At 40.3% G+C, this 20,071-nt stretch overlaps 1 long non-coding RNA gene and 1 pseudogene across 1 annotated transcript; both read left to right on the top strand.

The window, feature by feature from the left end:
- The first annotated feature begins 275 nt into the window (after positions 1–275).
- Positions 276–2,460, top strand: LOC123486392. Its single transcript, XR_006659376.1, has 3 exons — positions 276–318; positions 480–567; positions 2,420–2,460. It is a non-coding gene; the product is annotated as an uncharacterized LOC123486392 (long non-coding RNA).
- A 4,279-nt stretch (positions 2,461–6,739) lies between these two features.
- Positions 6,740–20,071, top strand: part of LOC123486394 — a 35,496-nt pseudogene continuing 22,164 nt past the window's right edge.

The raw sequence follows: 20,071 nt of genomic DNA, 5'->3' as shown, positions 1-20,071 counted from the left end.
TCTTGGTTTTTCATCAGCTAGCCAAGCTACATAGCCTGTAATGTTAGCTGGTAATTGTTGTATAAATGTTGGTACGTTTTAGCTAACGTTAGCTACAGTAGCTAGCTAGTTAAAGTTACTGTAACGTTAGCTAACTTTAGCTAGCTAGACTCAATATTGAGAAATTGTAGTCATTTAAACCCATTATATACTTTCTCACCATCTCCTTCCATCCTCCTCCCTTTAGTACCTGGCTTATCCTGCCCCTGTCCAGTTAAGTGGTGGAGAGTTTGGGAGCTGTGAGCTCTGATAGAGAAATGTATCAACCACCACGAACAGGTAACCACACACACACACACACACACACAGATGACCCAATGTAGATTATGTTCGACTTGACAAAAAGAAGAATACATAAACAGATCAGATTAGTTTGATGCATTTGATATTGAATACTCATGTTGTTTATGTTGTGTTTGTGTCTAATTGATGTCTTTCAGGTTGGTGTATTGGGGCGGATTGTTCTGTCCTCTGTATTTCAGACCAAAGCAAGACAATGTTTAAAGCTCGCTATGGATCTACTAACAGGTTAGCCTCTATAAAGTCTTTGGATGTATTTGAAGTGTGATTATAGTGTGTTCTGTGTTACTCCTTTGTCAATCCAATACTAACTGAATAGTGAATCAATCAATCAATACAGTTTGATTATTGTATTTCTTATGTCATTCCTTCATCTTTTCCAGCACTAACTGAATGGTGAATGAATGTATTTGCAGTCAATCAATCAATCAATCAATACAGTGTTTGAACAAAATTCAACTCCAGTTGAAGAACTGGGACAAGCTACAAATCTCATTGTGGGGTAGGCCACATGTTATAAAGATGGTTAAAGCTCCTAAACGGAATTACGTCATCAGCATGTTTCCACTGTCCATACCTCCCTACACCTTTAACACCATAGACAAAATGATTCATGTGGACTATTAAAAGGGCCAGGATGAACCAAGCTAGATTACAGGTAAAGATTTAGAAGGGAGGATTAAAGCTCCCTAACATGTAATTATAGCAAGACGCCTTTATAACTGCCCAAATAGGCTCTCTTTATTGAGAACTCTAATAGGCCAATTTGGGTTGACATGGAAGAATAACTTTATGCCCCATTTGGAGCATCATATTATCTGAGTCAACACTTAAATGTGGGGCTGCAGAATCCCATAATGTCCCATACTAAGAAATATGGCGTCAGATAAATAAGAGACAGACATCTTCACCTTTCCTGACAAGCTCTGCTTCTTTATGGAACAACCATAAATACAAATTAGGAGGAAAGGTGGTTGTCTGGAAAGACACATTTTTTTCTTCACTTTTGCTTCATGTGTCAACTTTAATTTGAGTGTGGCTGTGGAAGACTGGTCCCTTGATGATGTCTGCAAGTGGCTGAGTACCAATGATCTCCATGATTCCATCCCATCATTCCAAGGTTCACAATCTTTCTGAAGAATGCCAACTCTCTTCAATTGTCCACTTTGCAACGAGCATACTTTCTCTGTGTCCAGACGACTCACACACATCGGCCTCTATCACCAGCATGAACCACATTTTCTAATTACCTGTGGACTTAATGGGTGTGGGAAAACAAATAGATGTTTCAGCGCCTATCGGTCACACATCTACCAAAACCACAGAGCTTTTCAAGCGCCAATCTAGATGAGAATTACCCTCATGATGAATTTGAGACTAGGGACTGATCCCATTGAAGACGACATGAGCGATGTAGAGAGGTCTGCCAGAGGCTGAATATGTTCAAGCCACAGAGATCAACACTGAGCAGCTAATTGAAGGTCTCAAAATCAATATCTGTCTTTTTATTTTGAAAATCAGGAAAACACGCATCCCAGCTACGGTACAGAATAGCATTGTTGAGGACCTCAGAACCATTTTTGATGCATTTATGACACACTACAGTGATCCTCTCAGGTTTCATCTTACAAATAAGCAAATACATGTGGATGAAGATGGGACTTGCTTAACAACTCTGCAGTATTTGAGGAATGCATTAGATGCATAAGCTCTGAGTGGTTGCTGGAGCATTACTGTGTGAAAGAATTGGGCATGGTCAGGCCAATTGAAGTACAACTGAGCAACAAAGAAGGTTATAAAACAAGGTCATTTCAACACAGCTACATGGTCCCCAGGGTATATTAATATAAAGAGACATGAGACAAAACAATCATAATGAATAAGATTACATGGACAGGGGGACCTGATCCTAGATCAGCACTCCTCCTCTGGGAAACTGCATGTATGAAACCGAACACATAGTCGTAGTCTAGTTACAGCAGGTGTTTACTGCCATCTAGTGGAAGATACCAATAAAACACTTTATTATCAGGATTGGAGACTGCTGAGTGAAACAGAAAGTAAATGTTTTTTTTTACAGGATCCATTTTGAGACGACAGAGCAGAAAACACTATATGGAGAGAACTAAAAAATAAAGTGAGTATTTCTAAGTATTTCTGAACAATAATCTATTTTAAAGGACAGAGTAAGAATGAATACCTGGAATGAGATATTACTAGTTAGTAGAACTGCTACTTGAGCTGAGTTGCTGACAGACAGCAGTTTTCAAAGTGGAAACTAATCAGCAGGCCTTAGTGTTATATAGTCATTGTCATTATGGAGACACCTATTTTACAACCCTTATTCCATAAAACATATTAACGCTGTAGAACTGATGCACATCAAGAAATAAGGTGACAAATCACAGGAAAACTACTTTAGGCTCTCTAGAGCACGTTAGATACATTCTGTCTGAGGTGGTTTAAACTGAAATCTAATGTCGACTTTGCTTATGGAAAACCATATCATGCGAAGGTTTTTACACATGCTCAGTTGTTGGGTTTCTCAGTGTACATTTTGAAAATGGAAGTTATGGAACTCCCTCATGTGCTTCTGTTATGAGAAAAACTCCACAATGAAACTGACATTAAATGTGGAGAATGATAGATCTGTTGGCCATCAAGTAGCCTATTCATTGTTATGCCTCTCTAGCCTGCATATACATTTACATTTACATTTTAGTCATTTAGCAGACGCTCTTATCCAGAGCGACTTACAGTTAGTGAATACATATATACTGGCCCCCCGTGGGAATCGAACCCACAACCCTGGCTCTATCAACTGAGCTACATCCCAGCCGGCCATTCCCTCCCCTACCCTGGACGTACGCTGGGCCAATTGTGTGCCGCCCATGAGTCTCCCGGTCACGGCCGGCTGCGACAGAGCCTGGATTCGAACCAGGATCTCTAGTGGCACAGTTAGCACTGCGATGCAGTGCCTTAGACCACTGCGCCACTCAGGAGACTGTAATACTATAAATATGTATAAATATGTATAAATACTATAAATATGTTGAAATGACTGGAGTCAATGCAAATTATTTTGTGCCACTTGTGTAGCCAACCTGGAGCTGGAAAACAGATGTAATAAATAGCCTTTAACTTCAGTTTATTGTTGTTGTAGCCTTGTGTTATTATGCAATTAATAACGGCCGTGTTTAGTTCATTCAATTGGAAGTTAAAGTGTCACCATGGTCACAGTTCTATTGTAATTGCTGATCAGATGTTAGAATGCATTAGATTGAAGGTAACAGTCAGCCAGATTAGGCTACAGGTAAAGAAATAACCTGGCTGTTGTTGACAAGCATGGACCTATTCAGTTCATATCCATATTATTAATATTTAATACAGATTGAAATTACGACCCCATCCTCAGTAGCCTATTCCAGCAGGCTACTGGGCAACAGAAGCACTTCCTACCTCAAAATCGTCTTGCTGTTCATGTTAAATAAATGAATCTGTCAATTTGAACTAAGCAAGCTGCTAAATCATTCAGCTTACATCTTGCTTACATCTTGCCCAGGCTACTGGAGGCTATCTGAAATAAGATGTAGGCCTATCTGGGGATATGTTTTGGCCTAGTTTTCAGGCCTTGTTGGTGGGTTTTGAGTAGTCATTGTGTTAGAAAAAGTAATTGCATTAAATCACCTGACTGTTTCGATATGTCTGTTAGTAAACTGTTTCAGATCATGAATAAAAGAGGACAATTGACATTCAATAATTAATTGTCACTGTGTTCACCACAACCAACATGCTGCATCTCTGTTTAGGGGTCAGTGCTCTAAAATGAGTCTCTCTGCGGAGAGAGAGGAGGGGGGCCCTGCCTCTAAAATGAGTCTCTCTGGGGAGAGAGAGGAGGGGGGCCCTGCCTCTAAAATGAGTCTCTCTGGGGAGAGAGAGGAGGGGGGCCCTGCCTCTAAAATGAGTCTCTCTGGGGAGAGACAGGAGGGGGTCCCTGCCTCTAAAATGAGTCTCTCTGGGGAGAGTGGATGGTCTACTCTGTTAAAGGATCAGTATTAACTTCTACAATCTCTCTCTCCTTTATCTCTGTAGTGGAAGGTCTACTCTGTTAAAGGATCAGTATTAACATCTACAATCTCTCTCTCTCTCCTTTATCTCTGTAGTGGAAGGTCTACTCTGTTAAAGGATCAGTATTAACATCTACAATCTCTCTCTCTCCTTTATCTCTGTAGTGGAAGGTCTACTCTGTTAGAGGATCAGTATTAACATCTACAATCTCTCTCTCCTTTATCTCTGTAGTGGAAGGTCTACTCTGTTAGAGGATCAGTATTAACATCTACAATCTCTCTCTCTCTCCTTTATCTCTGTAGTGGAAGGTCTACTCTGTTAAAGGATCAGTATTAACATCTACAATCTCTCTCTCCTTTATCTCTGTAGTGGAAGGTCTACTCTGTTAAAGGATCAGTATTAACATCTACAATCTCTCTCTCCTTTATCTCTGTAGTGGAAGGTCTACTCTGTTAGAGGATCAGTATTAACATCTACAATCTCTCTCTCCTTTATCTCTGTAGTGGAAGGTCTACTCTGTTAGAGGATCCGTATTAACATCTACCATCTCTCTCTCCTTTATCTCTGTAGTGGAAGGTCTACTCTGTTAGAGGATCAGTATTAACATCTACAATCTCTCTCTCCTTTATCTCTGTAGTGGATGATCTACTCTGCCAGAGGATCAGTATTAACATCTACAATCTCTCTCCTTTATCTCTGTAGTGGAAGGTCTACTCTGCCAGAGGATCAGTATTAACATCTACAATCTCTCTCTCCTTTATCTCTGTAGTGGAAGGTCTACTCTGTTAGAGGATCAGTATTAACATCTACAATCTCTCTCTCCTTTATCTCTGTAGTGGAAGGTCTACTCTGCCAGAGGATCAGTATTAACATCTACAATCTCTCTCCTTTATCTCTGTAGTGGAAGGTCTACTCTGTTAGAGGATCAGTATTAACATCTACAATCTCTCTCTCCTTTATCTCTGTAGTGGAAGGTCTACTCTGTTAGAGGATCAGTATTAACATCTACAATCTCTCTCTCCTTTATCTCTGTAGTGGAAGGTCTACTCTGCCAGAGGATCAGTATTAACATCTACAATCTCACTCCTTTATCTCTGTAGTGGAAGGTCTACTCTGTTAGAGGATCAGTATTAACATCTACAATCTCTCTCTCCTTTATCTCTGTAGTGGATGATCTACTCTGTTAAAGGATCAGTATTAACATCTACAATCTCTCTCTCCTTTATCTCTGTAGTGGAAGGTCTACTCTGTTAGAGGATCAGTATTAACATCTACAATCTCTCTCTCCTTTATCTCTGTAGTGGATGTTCTACTCTGTTAGAGGATCAGTATTAACATCTACAATCTCTCTCTCTCTCCTTTATCTCTGTAGTGGAAGGTCTACTCTGCCAGCGGATCAGTATTAACATCTACAATCTCTATCTCCTTTATCTCTGTAGTGGAAGGTCTACTCTGTTAAAGGATCAGTATTAACATCTACAATCTCTCTCTCTCTCCTTTATCTCTGTAGTGGAAGGTCTACTCTGTTAGAGGATCAGTATTAACATCTACAATCTCTCTCTCCTTTATCTCTGTAGTGGAAGGTCTACTCTGTTAGAGGATCAGTATTAACATCTACAATCTCTCTCTCCTTTATCTCTGTAGTGGAAGGTCTACTCTGTTAGAGGATCAGTATTAACATCTACAATCTCTCTCTCTCTCCTTTATCTCTGTAGTGGAAGGTCTACTCTGTTAGAGGATCAGTATTAACATCTACAATCTCTCTCTCCTTTATCTCTGTAGTGGAAGGTCTACTCTGCCAGAGGATCAGTATTAACATCTACAATCTCTCTCTCCTTTATCTCTGTAGTGGAAGGTCTACTCTGTTAGAGGATCAGTATTAACATCTACAATCTCTCTCTCCTTTATCTCTGTAGTGGAAGGTCTACTCTGTTAGAGGATCAGTATTAACATCTACAATCTCTCTCCTTTATCTCTGTAGTGGAAGGTCTACTCTGTTAGAGGATCAGTATTAACATCTACAATCTCTCTCTCTCTCCTTTATCTCTGTAGTGGAAGGTCTACTCTGTTAAGAGGATCGTATTAACATCTACAATCTCTCTCTCTCCTTTATCTCTGTAGTGGAAGGTCTACTCTGTTAGAGGATCAGTATTAACATCTACAATCTCTCTCTCCTTTATCTCTGTAGGGAGGTCTACTCTGCCAGAGGATCAGTCCAGGTGTGCAGTGTGTCAGCAGGTGCTGAGGGATCCAGTCTCTATCACCTGTGGACACAGGTTCTGCAGACAGTGCATCACCAGATACTGGGAGAAACCTGCTCCTTCAGGAGACTATGACTGTCCTCAGTGTAGAAAGAGATCCAGAACACGTCCTGTACTACAGCAGCTGAGTCAACCCAATAAAACAGAGGCTCTGAAAACAGTAAGACCACTTGCACACGTGGGCCAAGTCAATACCTTAATATGATTTACGGTAGTTAACTACAATATTATGAGATAATAGAAGTTACTGTAGTTGTGGAAGGCCCACTTTTCATCCTGTCAATGAATGTTTCTGATACACATCATTTTTCCTCTTCCCCTTGTAGTGGATGACAGCCTGCAGAGAGCTACAGTAAAACCATAAAGACAGTCTGAAAAGGAGGTATGAATGTGTGATAGAAGGCATGGAAAAAGCAGGGAAACCAAACTCCCCTCAACAGGATTTACACAGAGCTCTACATCACCGAGGGAGAGAGTGAAGGGGTTAACAATGAACATGAGGTGTGGCAGCTAGAGACAGCATCCAGGACACCAACCTCACATGACACAGCAATCCACTGCAATGACATCTTTAAACCCTTACCAGGCCAAGAGAGAAGCATCAGAACTGTGCTGACGAAGGGCATCGCTGGCATCGGAAAAACAGTCTCGGTGCAGAAGTTCATCCTAGACTGGGCTGAAGAGAAGGCGAACCAAGATGTGGATATCATATTTGTGCTTCCTTTCCGGGAGCTGAACTTGATTAAAGATCTCCAGTACAGTCTTCTCATACTTTTAAATGGCTTCCACACAGAACTAGACATAGACAATGCAAAGAAACTCACTGCCTGTAAAGCTATGTTCATCTTTGATGGTTTGGATGAAAGCAGACTTCCATTGGATTTCCAGCACAATGAAAAGGTGTCTGATGTCACCCAGACATCGTCTGTCGATGTTCTGCTGACAAACCTCATCAAGGGAATCTGCTTCCCTCTGCTCTCCCTCTGGATAACCTCCCGACCAGCAGCAACCAATCAGATCCCCCCTGAGTGTGTTGACCAGGTGACAGAGGTACGAGGGTTCAATGACCCACAGAAGGAGGAGTACTTCAGGAAGAGATTCAGTGATGAGGACCTGGCCAGCAGAATCATCTCACACATAAAGACATCAAGGAGCCTCCACATCATGTGCCACATGCCAGTGTTTTTGTTGGATTTCTGCAACAGTCCTTGAACACATGTTGAGTACAGACAAGAGGAGAGAGATGCCCACGACTCTGACTGAGATGTCAGTACACTTCCTGCTCATTCAGACCAGCCTGAAGAACCAGAAGTATCATGGAAGAGATGAGATGGATCAACAGGAGCTCATGGAGTCAGATAAGGAAATTCTTCTGAAGCTGGGGAAGCTGGCGTTTGAAAATCTGGAGAAGGGTAATCTCATGTTCTATGAAGAAGACCTGAAAGAGTGTGGCATTGATGTCAAAGAAGCCTCAGTGTACTCAGGAGGTGTGCACACAAATATTTAAAGAAGAGTCTGTGTTATTTCAGAGAGTGGTGTACTGCTTTGTTCATCTGAGCATTCAGGAGTTTCTCTCAGCTGTCTACATGTACCATTGTTACACAACCAAGAACATGGATGCACTGAAGCCCTTCCTCAAGAGAAAGTCTAGAGCTGCATTTGAAAAGCTAACCTTACATGAGCTGCTGAAGAATACCGTGGATAAAGCCTTGGAGAGCAAGAACGGACACCTGGACCTCTTTGTCCGCTTCCTTCATGGCATGTCACTGGAGTCCAATCAGAAACTCCTACGAGGTCTGGTGACACAGACAGAAAGCAGTCCAGACAGCGTCAGAAAACAATCCGATCCCTTAAGGTGATGCAGAGGAAGAACATCTCCCCTGAGAGGTGCATCAATCTCTTCCACTGTCTGATAGAGATGAAAGACCATTCAGTACAGGAGGAAATCCAAGCGTACTTGAGGTCAGAGAAGAGATCAAAAAAACTCACACTTTCTCAGTGTTCAGCACTGGCCTACATGCTACAGATATCAGAGGAGTTCTGGATGTGTTTGACCCGAAGGTATACAAGACATCAGAGGAGGGTCGTAGGAGACTGCTCCCAGCTGTGAGAGGCTGCAGGAAAGCTCTGTAAGTATTCATGGAATATCCCACACCAAAATACATTGTAGTTACAGCAGCATTTTTATTGGCTGACTGGCTCTGTAAGTACTCATGTGACTATCCCTCAGACCAAACTTTACTGTATGTAAGAACAACAATATTTTCATTGGCTGACTAAACTTTCTATCAGCTGAAAAGTCTTAAACAAACTGTAATACAAACGGATCAGAAAAGTTGTAGCATTGAGACATCTATACACAGTGTTCGCATTATTAGTGCAGGGGTAACAGTGTAAGCAGGAAAAGCTAAATGTAACATTTTAATACAACCTGTCCCTCATGGTATTTACTCTGTTGACAGACTCACTGGCTGTGAACTCACAGACACATCCTGTGAACTGTTGGTCTCAGCTCTGAAGTCAAACCCCTCACACCTGAGAGAGCTGGATCTGAGTAACAATGACCTGAAGGATTCAGGAGTGAAGCTGCTCTCTGCTGGACTGGGGAATCCCCCACTGTAAACTGGAGACTCTGAGGTCAGTATTCCTGTAGTTGGTCAACAAGTGGTAACTGTTCACCAGATCCACATGTGTTTACCAGGCACACATAGTCCACACCATATGTGTTTGGACAGTGAAGTTTACAGTTTTAAATTTGGCGCTATGCTCCATCATTTTGGATTTGAAATTGTTTCATATTAGGCAACAGTACAGAATGTCACTTTTTATTTGAGGGTATTCATACATACCTGTTTTACTGTTTAGAAATGAAAGCACTTAATGTATGTAGTTCTCCCATTTGAAAAAGTCATAAGTATTTGGACAAATTAATTTAGTCCAATGTTTAGTGTTTTAGTGTTTGGTCTTTGAATATTCTTTGCCTGCAGTGATTACATCAAGCTTGTGAATCTACAAACGTTTGAATGCATTTGCAGTTTGTCTTGGTTGTGTTTTGGATGATGTTTTCCCAATAGAAACTGAATGGTGAATGATGTCCTGTCATTTTGGAGTCACTTCACTTGTATTGTCAGTAAGAATAGAAGATGTTTCTGAACACTTCTACATTCATGTGGATGCTACCATGATTATGAATAATCATGAATGAATTGTGAATGATGATGAATGAGAAAGTTACAGAGGAACAAGGATCATACCCCCTCTGTTATTGGTAATGGTGAGAGGTTAGCATGTTTTTGTTGTAGCCTCTGTAACTTTCTCACTCATTATTATTCATGATTCATTCATGATTTTTCTTAATCATGGCACCATCAGGATTAATTTAGTAGTGTTTAGAAACCTGTTATCTACTCACTTAGACAGAAAATTACTCCAGTCATCATCCACCATTCAGTTACTGTTGGGCAAAACATAACCCAAAACACAACCAAAACAAACTGCAAATGCAAGCAACGAGTTCGGGACCAAATTCTATACTTTTGACTACCTTAATGCACTATAAGTGAATTGGTCAGAATACTTATGACTTCTTCAAATAGGGGGACTAGATACATAAAGTCCTTTCATTTCTAAACGGTGAAACAGATATGTATTAAAATACCCTCAAATAAAAGGTGACATTATATACTGTCACCTCATATGAAACATTTGACCTCAAATCCAAAATGTTTGAGTACAGAGCCAAATTTAAAACGTTAGCTTCCCTGTCAAAATAGAGATGGTGATGGACTGTATACTCAATACAATCTAAATCTGATACCTCACTGTCTGTCTTTTGACTGATACTGCTTTTTAAACTGCACTGGTCAGTCTACTCAAATATTCGTAATATACATTTTTTCTCTCTACACACAATATTATGATTTTTTCTAATAATTATATATATATGGCAGGTTTTCAGGACAATGTTATAAATGAAAATGTTGAAAAAATATACTGCCACTATTTTCACCACCAAAGAATTGCAGTGTTGTTTTAATATGATTTGACTCTTTGCAGGCTGTCAGGCTGTCTAGTCACAGAGGAAGGCTGTTCTTCTCTGGTCTCAGCTCTGAAGTCAAACCCCTCACCTGAGAGAGCTGGACCTGAGCTACAATCACCTGAAGGATTCAGGAGTGGAAGCTGCTCTCTGCTGGACTGGGGAATCCCCTCTGTAAACTGGAGACTCTGAGGTCAGTATTCCTGTAGTTGGTCAACACCTTGCTGTCCCCAGTCCGCCTGGCCTTGCTGCTGTTCCAGTTTCAACTGTTCTGCCTCAGAGTTCGAAACCCCTACCTGTCCCAGACCTGCTGTTTTCGACTCTTAATGATCGGATATGAATTGCCAACTGAGAGACCTGAGCCCTAGGACCATACGTCGGGACTGCCGGCCGTGGTGACTCCTTGCTCTCCCCAGTCCGCCTGGCCTTGCTGCTATTCCAGTTTCAACTGTTCTGCCTCGCGGTTATGGAACCCCTACCTGTCCCAGACCTGCTGTTTTTAAACTCTTAATGATCGGCTATGAAAAGCCAACTGAGATTTATTCCTGATTATTTTGACCATGCTTGTCACTTATGAACATTTTTGAACATCTTGGCATGGTTCTGTTATAATCTCCACCCGGCACAGCCAGAAGAGGACTGGCCACCCCTCATAGCCTGGTTCCTCTCTAGGTTTCTTCCTAGGTTTTGGCCTTTCTAGGGAGTTTTTCCTAGCCACCGTGCTTCTACACCTGCATCTCTAGCTGTTTGGGGTTTTAGGCTGGGTTTCTGTACAGCACTTCGAGATATCAGCTGATGTATGAAGGGCTATATAAAATAAAATTGATTGATTGATTGATAACTGTTCACCAGATCCACATGTGTTTACCAGGCACACATAGTCCACACCATATGTGTTTGGACAGTGAAGCTTACAGTTTTACATTTGGTGCTATACTCCAGCATTTTGGATTTGAGATAGAATGTTTCATATTAGGTGACAGTATATAATGTCACCTTTTATTTGAGGATATTTTCATACATATCTGTGTTACTGTTTAGAAATGAAATCACTTTATGTATTAGTATTTGGTACCATATTCCTTACCTGCAGTGATTACATCAAGCTTGTGATTCTACAAACTTGTTGAATACATTTGCAGTTTGTCTTGGTTGTGTTTTAGATTATGTTTTTCCCAATAGAAACTGAATGGTGATAATGTCCTGTCATTTTGGAGTCACTTCACTTGTATTGTCAGTAAGAATAGAAGATGTTTCTGAACACTTCCTACATTAATGTGGATGCTACCATAATTATGAATAATCATGAATGAATTGTGAATGTCCTGTCATTTTGGAGTCACTTCACTTGTGTTTTATTTATTTATTGATTTCCCCTTTATTTAACCAGGTAAGAAGCCAGTTGAGAACAAGTTCTCATTTACAACTTCAACCTGGCCAAGATAAAACAAAGCAGTGCGATAAAAACAACACCACAGAGTAACATATGGGTAAACAAAACATAAAGTCAAAAATACAACAGAAAATATATATACAGTGTGTTCAAATGTAGCAAGTTATGGAGGTAAGGTAATAAATAGGCTATAGTGCAAAATAATTACAATTAGTATTAACACTGGAATGATAGATGTGCAGAAGAAGATGTGCAAATAGAGATACTGGGGTGCAAATGAGCAAAATAAATTACAATATGGGGATGAGGTAGTTGGGTGAGCTAATTTCTGATGGGCTGTGTACAGGTGCAGTGATCGGTAAGGTGCTCTGACAACTGATGCTTAAAGTTAGTGAGGGAGATAAGAGTCTCCAGCTTCAGAGATTTTTGTAATTCGTTCCAGTCATTGGCAGCAGAGAACTGGAAGGAATGGCGGCCAAAGGAGGTGTTGGCTTTGGGAATGACCAGTGAGATATACCTGCTGGAGCACATACTACGGGTGGGTGTTGCTATGGTGACCAATAAGCTAAGATAAGGCGGGGATTTACCTAGCAGTGATTTACAGATGGCCTGGAGCCAGTGGGTTTGACGATGAACATGTAGTGAGGACCAGCCAACAAGAGCGTACAGGTCAGCAGTGGTGAGTAGTATATGGGGCTTTGGTGACAAAACGGATGGCACTGTGATAGACTACATCCAATTTGCTGAGTAGAGTGTTGGAGGCTATTTTGTAAATGACATCGCCGATGTCAAGGATCGGTAGGATAGTCAGTTTTACGAGGGCATGTTTGGCAGCATGAGTGAAGGAGGCTTCGTTGCGAAATAGGAAGCCGATTCTAGATTTAACTTTGGATTGGAGATTCTTAATGTGAGTCTGGAAGGAGAGTTTACAGTCTAACCAGACACCTAGGTATTTGTAGTTGTCCACATACTCTGGGTCAGACCCGTCGAGAGTAGTGATTCTAGTCGGGTGGGCGGGTGCCTGCAGCGTTTGATAGAAGAGCATGCATTTAGTTTTACTAGTGTTTAAGAGCAGTTGGAGGCTACTGAAGGAGTGTTGTATGGCATTGAAGCTCGTTTGGAGGTTTGTTAACACAGTGTCCAATGAAGGGCCAGATGTATACAAAATGGTGTCGTCTGCGTAGAGGTGGATCTGAGAGTCACCAGCAGCAAGAGCGACATCATTGATATACACGGAGAAAAGAGTCGGCTCAAGAATTGAACCTGTGGCACCCCCACAGAGACTGCCATAGGTCAGACAACAGGCCCTCCCGGTTTGACATATTGAACTCTATCTGAGAAGTAGTTGGTGAACCAGGTGAGGCAGTCATTTGAGAAACCAAGGCTATTTAGTCTGCCAATAAGAATGTGGTGGTTGACAGAGTCGAAAGCCTTGGCCAGGTCAATGAAGACGGCTGCACAGTACTGTCTGTTATCGATCGCCGGTTATAATATCGTTTAGGACCTTGATCGTGGCTGAAGTGCACCCATCGACCAGCTCGGAAACCGCATTGCATAGCGGAGAAGGTACGGTGGGATTCAAATGGTCGGTGATCTGTTTGTTAACTTGGCTTTCAAAAACTTTCGAAAGGCAGGGCAGGATGGATATAGTTCTGTAACTGTTTGGATCTAGAGTGTCACCCCCTTTGAAGGGGGGGATGACCGCGGCAGCTTTCCAATCTCTGGGGATCTCAGACGTTACGAAAGAGAGGTTGAACAGGCTAGTAAAAGGGGTTGCGACAATTTCAGTGGCTAGTTTTAGAAAGAAAGGGTCCAGATTGTCTAGCCCAGATGATTTGTAGGGGGTCCAGATTTTGCAGCTCTTTGAGTTGAGTTGAGTTGAGTTTATTTTTATTTTTACAGGGACAGTGCACATTAATCAACGTTTCAGTAAAAGTGCCGGTTTTAGCCAGCCGGCTAATTTTCAACCGCAGTCCCTGGGCAGGTTATTAAAAATAATTACAATATAGACAATAACAACATAGAACAAGACATAGCATACAGACATAGCAACATAGGACAAGCAAGACGTAGCATACAGACAGAGCAACATAGAACAAAAAGCAGCAAGACAAAATTCATAAAAGCAACAAAGTGTTTCCACACCTCACAAGTTACAGACAACAGACATGGAAAGCGGCAACACACAGCTAGGGACCATGTTCACAAATCTGATTGACCTTTAGCCATGTCTTCAAGCATTTTGTGAAAGTGTGATATGTGGTGCAGTTATGTGTGTCTGATGGCAGTGTATTCCAGACATGGGAAGCTCTCACAGAAAAAGCGGATTTACTAAAGGTAAACATCAGCTGTCTGAATTTGTGTGAAGGAGAAACGGGGGGCATGGGCAAGTTGCAGTGGAGGGTGCATAGCTGGTGGCCGGGGTAGTGGTAGCCAGGTGGAAAGCATGGCAAGCCGTAGCAAAATGCTTGTTGAAATTCTCGATTATTGTAGATTTATCGGTGGTGATAGTGTTTCCTAGCCTCAGTGCAGTGGGCAGCTGGGAGGAAGTGCTCTTATTCTCCATGGACTTTACAGTTTCTCAAAACTTTTTGGAGTTAGTGCTACAGGATGCAAATTTCTGCTTGAAAAGTTAGCCTTTGCTTTCCTAACTGCTTGTGTATATTGGTTCCTAACTTCCCTGAAAAGTTGCATATCGCGGGGCTATTTGATGCTAATGCAGTACGCCACAGGATGTTTTTGTGCTGGTCAAGGGCAGTCAAGTCTGAGGAGAACCAGGGGGCTATATCTGTTCTTAGTTCTGTATTTTTTGAATGGGGCATGTTTATTTAAGATTGAGAGGAAATTACTTTTAAAGAACAACCAGGCATCCTCTACTGACGGAATGATATCTATATCCATCCAGGATACCTGGGCCAGGTCAATTAGGAAGGCCTGCTCGCTAAAGTGTTTTAGGGAGCGTTTGACAGTGATGAGGGGTGGTCGTTTGACCGCAGACCCGTTACAGACGCAGGCAATAAGGCAGTGATTGCTGAGATCCTGGTTGAAGAGAGCGGAGGTGTATTTAGAAGGTAAGTTAGTCAGGATGATATCTATGAGGGTGCCCATGTTTACGGATTTAGGGTTGTACCTGGTAGGTTTGTTGATAATTTGTGTGAGATTGAGGGCATCTAGTTTGGATTGTAGGATGGCCGGGTTGTTAAGCATATCCCAATTTAGGTCACCAAGCAGTACGAACTCTGAGGATAAATGGGGGCAATCAATTCACATATGGTGTCCAGGGCACAGCTGGGGGCTGAGGGGGGTCTGTAGCAAGCGGCAACAGTGAGAGACTTATTTCTTGAAAGGTGGATTTTTAGAAGTAGAAGCTCAAACTGTTTGGGCACAGACCTGGATAGTATGATAGAGCTCTGCAGGCTATCGCTACAGTAGATTGCAACTCCACCCCCTTTGGCAGTTCTATCTAGACGGAAAATGTTATAATTGGGGATGGACATTTCAGAATTTTTGGTGGCCTTCCTAAGCCAGGATTCAGACACTGCTAGAACATAAGGGTTGTATTGTACAACTTGTATTGTCAGTAAGAATAGAAGATGTTTCTGAACACTTCTACATTCATGTGGTTGCTACTATGATTATGAATAATCATGAATGAATCGTGAATGATGATGAATGAGAAAGTTACAGAGGAACAAGGATCATACCCCCTCTGTTATTGGTAATGGTGAGAGGTTAGCATGTTTTGATGTAGCCTCTGTAACTTTCTCACTCATTATTATTCATGATTCATTCATGATTTTTGTTAATCATGGCATCATTAGGATTAATTTAGTAGTGTTTAGAAACATGTTATCTACTCACTTAGACAGAAAATTACTCCAGTCATCATCCACCATTCAGTTACTATTGGACAAAACATAACCCAAAACACAACAAAAACAGACTGCAAATACAACCAACGAGTTTAGGACCAAATACTCAACTTTTGACAACTTTAATGAATTATAAGTGAAATGGTCAGAATATGTTTGACTTCTTCAAATGGGGGGACTAGATACATAAAGTGATTTCATTTCTAAACGGTGAAACAGATATGTATTAAAATACCCTCAAATAAAAGGTGACATTATATACTGTCACCTCATATGAAACGCTTGATCTCAAATCCAAAATGCTGGAGTACAGAGCCACATTTAAAATGTTATCTTCACTGTCAAAATAGAGATGGTATTGACTGTATACTCAATACAATCTAAATCTGATACCTCACTGTCTGTCTTTTGACTGATACTGCTTTTTAAACTGCTCTGGTTAATCTACTCAAATATTTGTACTATACATTTTTCTATCTACAAGCAATACTTTGATAATTTGTCATTTCTAATAATGATACATTCATTTATGAATAGATATGGCAGGTTTCAGGACACTGATATATCTGAATATGTATAAAAAATATACTGCCACTATTTTCACCACCAAAGAATAGCAGTGTGGTTTTAATATGATTTGACTCTTTGCAGGCTGTCAAGCTGTCTAGTCACAGAGGAAGGCTGTGTTGCTCTGGTCTCAGCTCTGAGTTCAAACCCCACACCTGAGAGACTGGATCTGAGCTACAATCACCCAGGAGACTCAGGAGTCAGACTGCTCTCTGCTGTCCTGGGGAATCCCCACTGTAAACTGGAGACTCTGAGGTCAGTATTTCTGTAGTTGGTCAACAAGTGGTAACTGTTCACCAGATCCACATGTGTTTATCAGGCACACATAGTCCACACCATATGTGTTTGGACAGTGAAGCTTACAGTTTTACATTTGGTGCTATGCTGCAGCATTTTGGATTTGAGATAGAATGTTTCATGTTAGGTGACAGTATATAATGTCACCTTTTATTTGATGATATTTTCATACATATATGTGTTACTGTTTAGAAATGAAAGCACTTTATGTATCTAGTTCTCCCATTTGTATATGTCGTTATAATTTGGACATATTCACTTATATTGTATTAAAGTAGTCATAAGTTTAGTATTTGGTCCCATATTCCTTACCTGCAGTGATTACATCAAGCCTGCGATTCTACAAACTTGTTGAATGCATTTGCAGTTTGTCTTGGTTGTGTTTTAGATGATGTTTTTCCCAATAGAAACTGAATGGTGAATAATGTCCTGTCATTTTGGAGTCACTTCACTTGTATTGTCAGTAAGAATAGAATATGTTTCTGAACACTTCTACATTCATGTGGATAATACCATGATTATGAATAATCATGAATGAATCGTGAATAATGATGAATGAGAAAGTTACAGAGGAACAAGGATCATACCCCCTCTGTTATTGGTAATGGTGTGAGGTTAGCATGTTTTGTTGTAGCCTCTGTAACTTTCTCACTCATTATTATTCATGATTCATTCATGATTTTTCTTAATCATGGCATCATCAGGATTAATTTAGTAGTGTTTAGAAACATGTTATCTACTCACTTAGACAGAAAATTACTCCAATCATCATCCACCATTCAGTTACTATTGGACAAAACATAACCCAAAACAAACTGCAAATGCAACCAACGAGTTTGGGACGAAATACTCAACTTTTGACAACTTTAATGAATTATAAGTGAAATGGTCAGAATACATTTGACTTCGTCAAATGGGGGGACTAGATACATAAAGTGCTTTCATTTCTAAACGGTGAAACAGATATGTATTAAAATACCCTCAAATTAAAGGTGACATTATATACTGTCACCCTCATATGAAACGCTTGATCTCAAATCCACAATGCTGGAGTAAAGAGCCACATTTAAAATGTTATCTTCACTGTCAAAATAGAGATGGTATGGACTGTATAGTCAATACAATCTAAATATGATACCTCACTGTCTGTCTTTTGACTGATACTGCTTTTAAAACTGCTCTGGTTAATCTACTCAAATATTTGTAATATACATTTTTCTATCTACAAGCAATACTTTGATAATTTGTCATTTCTAATAATGATACATTCATTTATGAATAGATATGGCAGGTTTGAGGACACTGATATATCTTAATATGTAGAAAAAGATATACTGCCACTATTTTCACCACCAAAGAATAGCAGTGTGGTTTTAATATGATTTGACTCTTTGCAGGCTGTCACGCTGTCTAGTCAGAGAGGAAGGCTGTGCTTCTCTGGTCTCAGCTCTGAAGTCAAACCCCTCACACATGAGAGAGCTGGCTCTGAGTAACAATGACCTGAAGGATTCAGGAGTGAAGATGCTCTCTGCTGTCCTGGGGAATCCCCACTGTAAACTGGAGACTCTGAGGTCAGTATTTCTATAGTTGGTCAACAAGTGGTAACTGTTCACCAGATCCACATGTGTTTACCAGGCACACACAGTCCACACCATATGTGTTTGGACAGTGAAGTTTACAGTTTTACATTTGGTGCTATGCTCCATCATTTTTGATTTGAGATAGAATGTTTCATGTGAGGTGACAGTACAGAATGTCACCTTTTATTTGAGGTTTTTCATACATATCTGTTTTACTGTTTAGAAATGAAAGCACTTTATGTATCTAGTTCTCCCATTTGAAGAAGTCGTAATAATTTGGACATATTCACTTATATTGTATTAAAGTAGTCATAAGTTTAGTATTTGGTCCCATATTCCTTACCTGCAGTGATTACATCAAGCTTGTGATTCTACAAACTTGTTGAATACATTTGCAGTTTGTCTTGGTTGTGTTTTAGATGATGTTTTTCCCAATAGAAACTGAATGGTGAATAATGTCCTGTCATTTTGGAGTCACTTCACTTGTATTGTCAGTAAGAATAGAAGGTGTTTCTGAACACTTCTACATTCATGTGGATGCTACCATCATTATGAATAATCATGAATGAATCATGAATAATGATGAATGAGAAAGTTACAGAGGAACAAGGATCATACCCCCTCTGTTATTGGTAATGGTGAGAGGTTAGCATGTTTTGTTGTAGCCTCTGTAACTTTCTCACTCATTATTGTTCATGATTCCTTCATGATTTTTCTTAATCATGGCATCATCAGGATTAATTTAGTAGTGTTTAGAAACATGTTATCTACTCATTTAGACAGAAAATTACTCCAGTCATCATCCACCATTCAGTTACTATTGGACAAAACATAACCCAAAACACAATCAAAACAAACTGCAAATGCAACCAACGAGTTTGGGACGAAATACTCAACTTTTGACAACTTTAATGAATTATAAGTGAAATGGTCAGAATACGTTTGACTTCGTCAAATGGGGGGACTAGATACATAAAGTGCTTTCATTTCTAAATGGTGAAACAGATATGTATTAAAATACCCTCAAATAAAAGGTGACATTATATACTTATTATATACCACATTTAAAATGTTAGCTTCACTGTCAAAATAGATATGGTGTGGACTGTATACTCAATACAATCTAAATCTGATACCTCACTGTCTGTCTTTTGAATTATACTGCTTTTAAACTGGTCTGGTCAGTCTACTCACATGTAGGATCGTACATATGTTTCTCTCTACAAGCAATATTATGATAATTTCTAATAATGATACATTAATTTATGAATAGATATGACAGGTTTTAGGACACTGATATATCTTTATATGTAGAAAATATATACTGCCACTATTTTCACCACCAAAGAATAGCAGTGTGGTTTTGATATGATTTGACTATTTGCAGGCTGTCAGGCTGTCTAGTCACAGAGGAAGGCTGTGCTTCTCTGGTCTCAGCTCTGAAGTCAAACCCCTCACACCTGAGAGAGCTGGACCTGAGCTACAATCACCCAGGAGACTCAGGAGTCAGACTGCTCTCTGCTGGACTGGAGGATCCACACTGCAGACTGGAGAAACTCAAGTATGTAGAGGGTTTATGTCAATGTTCATATCAGGCATGTTGGAGTTATCAGGCTAGTTAAGACAAACATTCTGACCACCACTTGGACTAAGTTATA

The sequence above is a fragment of the Coregonus clupeaformis genome, unplaced genomic scaffold, assembly GCF_020615455.1.
Source record: "Coregonus clupeaformis isolate EN_2021a unplaced genomic scaffold, ASM2061545v1 scaf1191, whole genome shotgun sequence".
Taxonomy (NCBI): domain Eukaryota; kingdom Metazoa; phylum Chordata; class Actinopteri; order Salmoniformes; family Salmonidae; genus Coregonus; species Coregonus clupeaformis.
The sequence above is the reverse complement of the archived record's forward strand: the minus strand, read 5'-3'. Positions and strand labels throughout refer to the sequence as shown.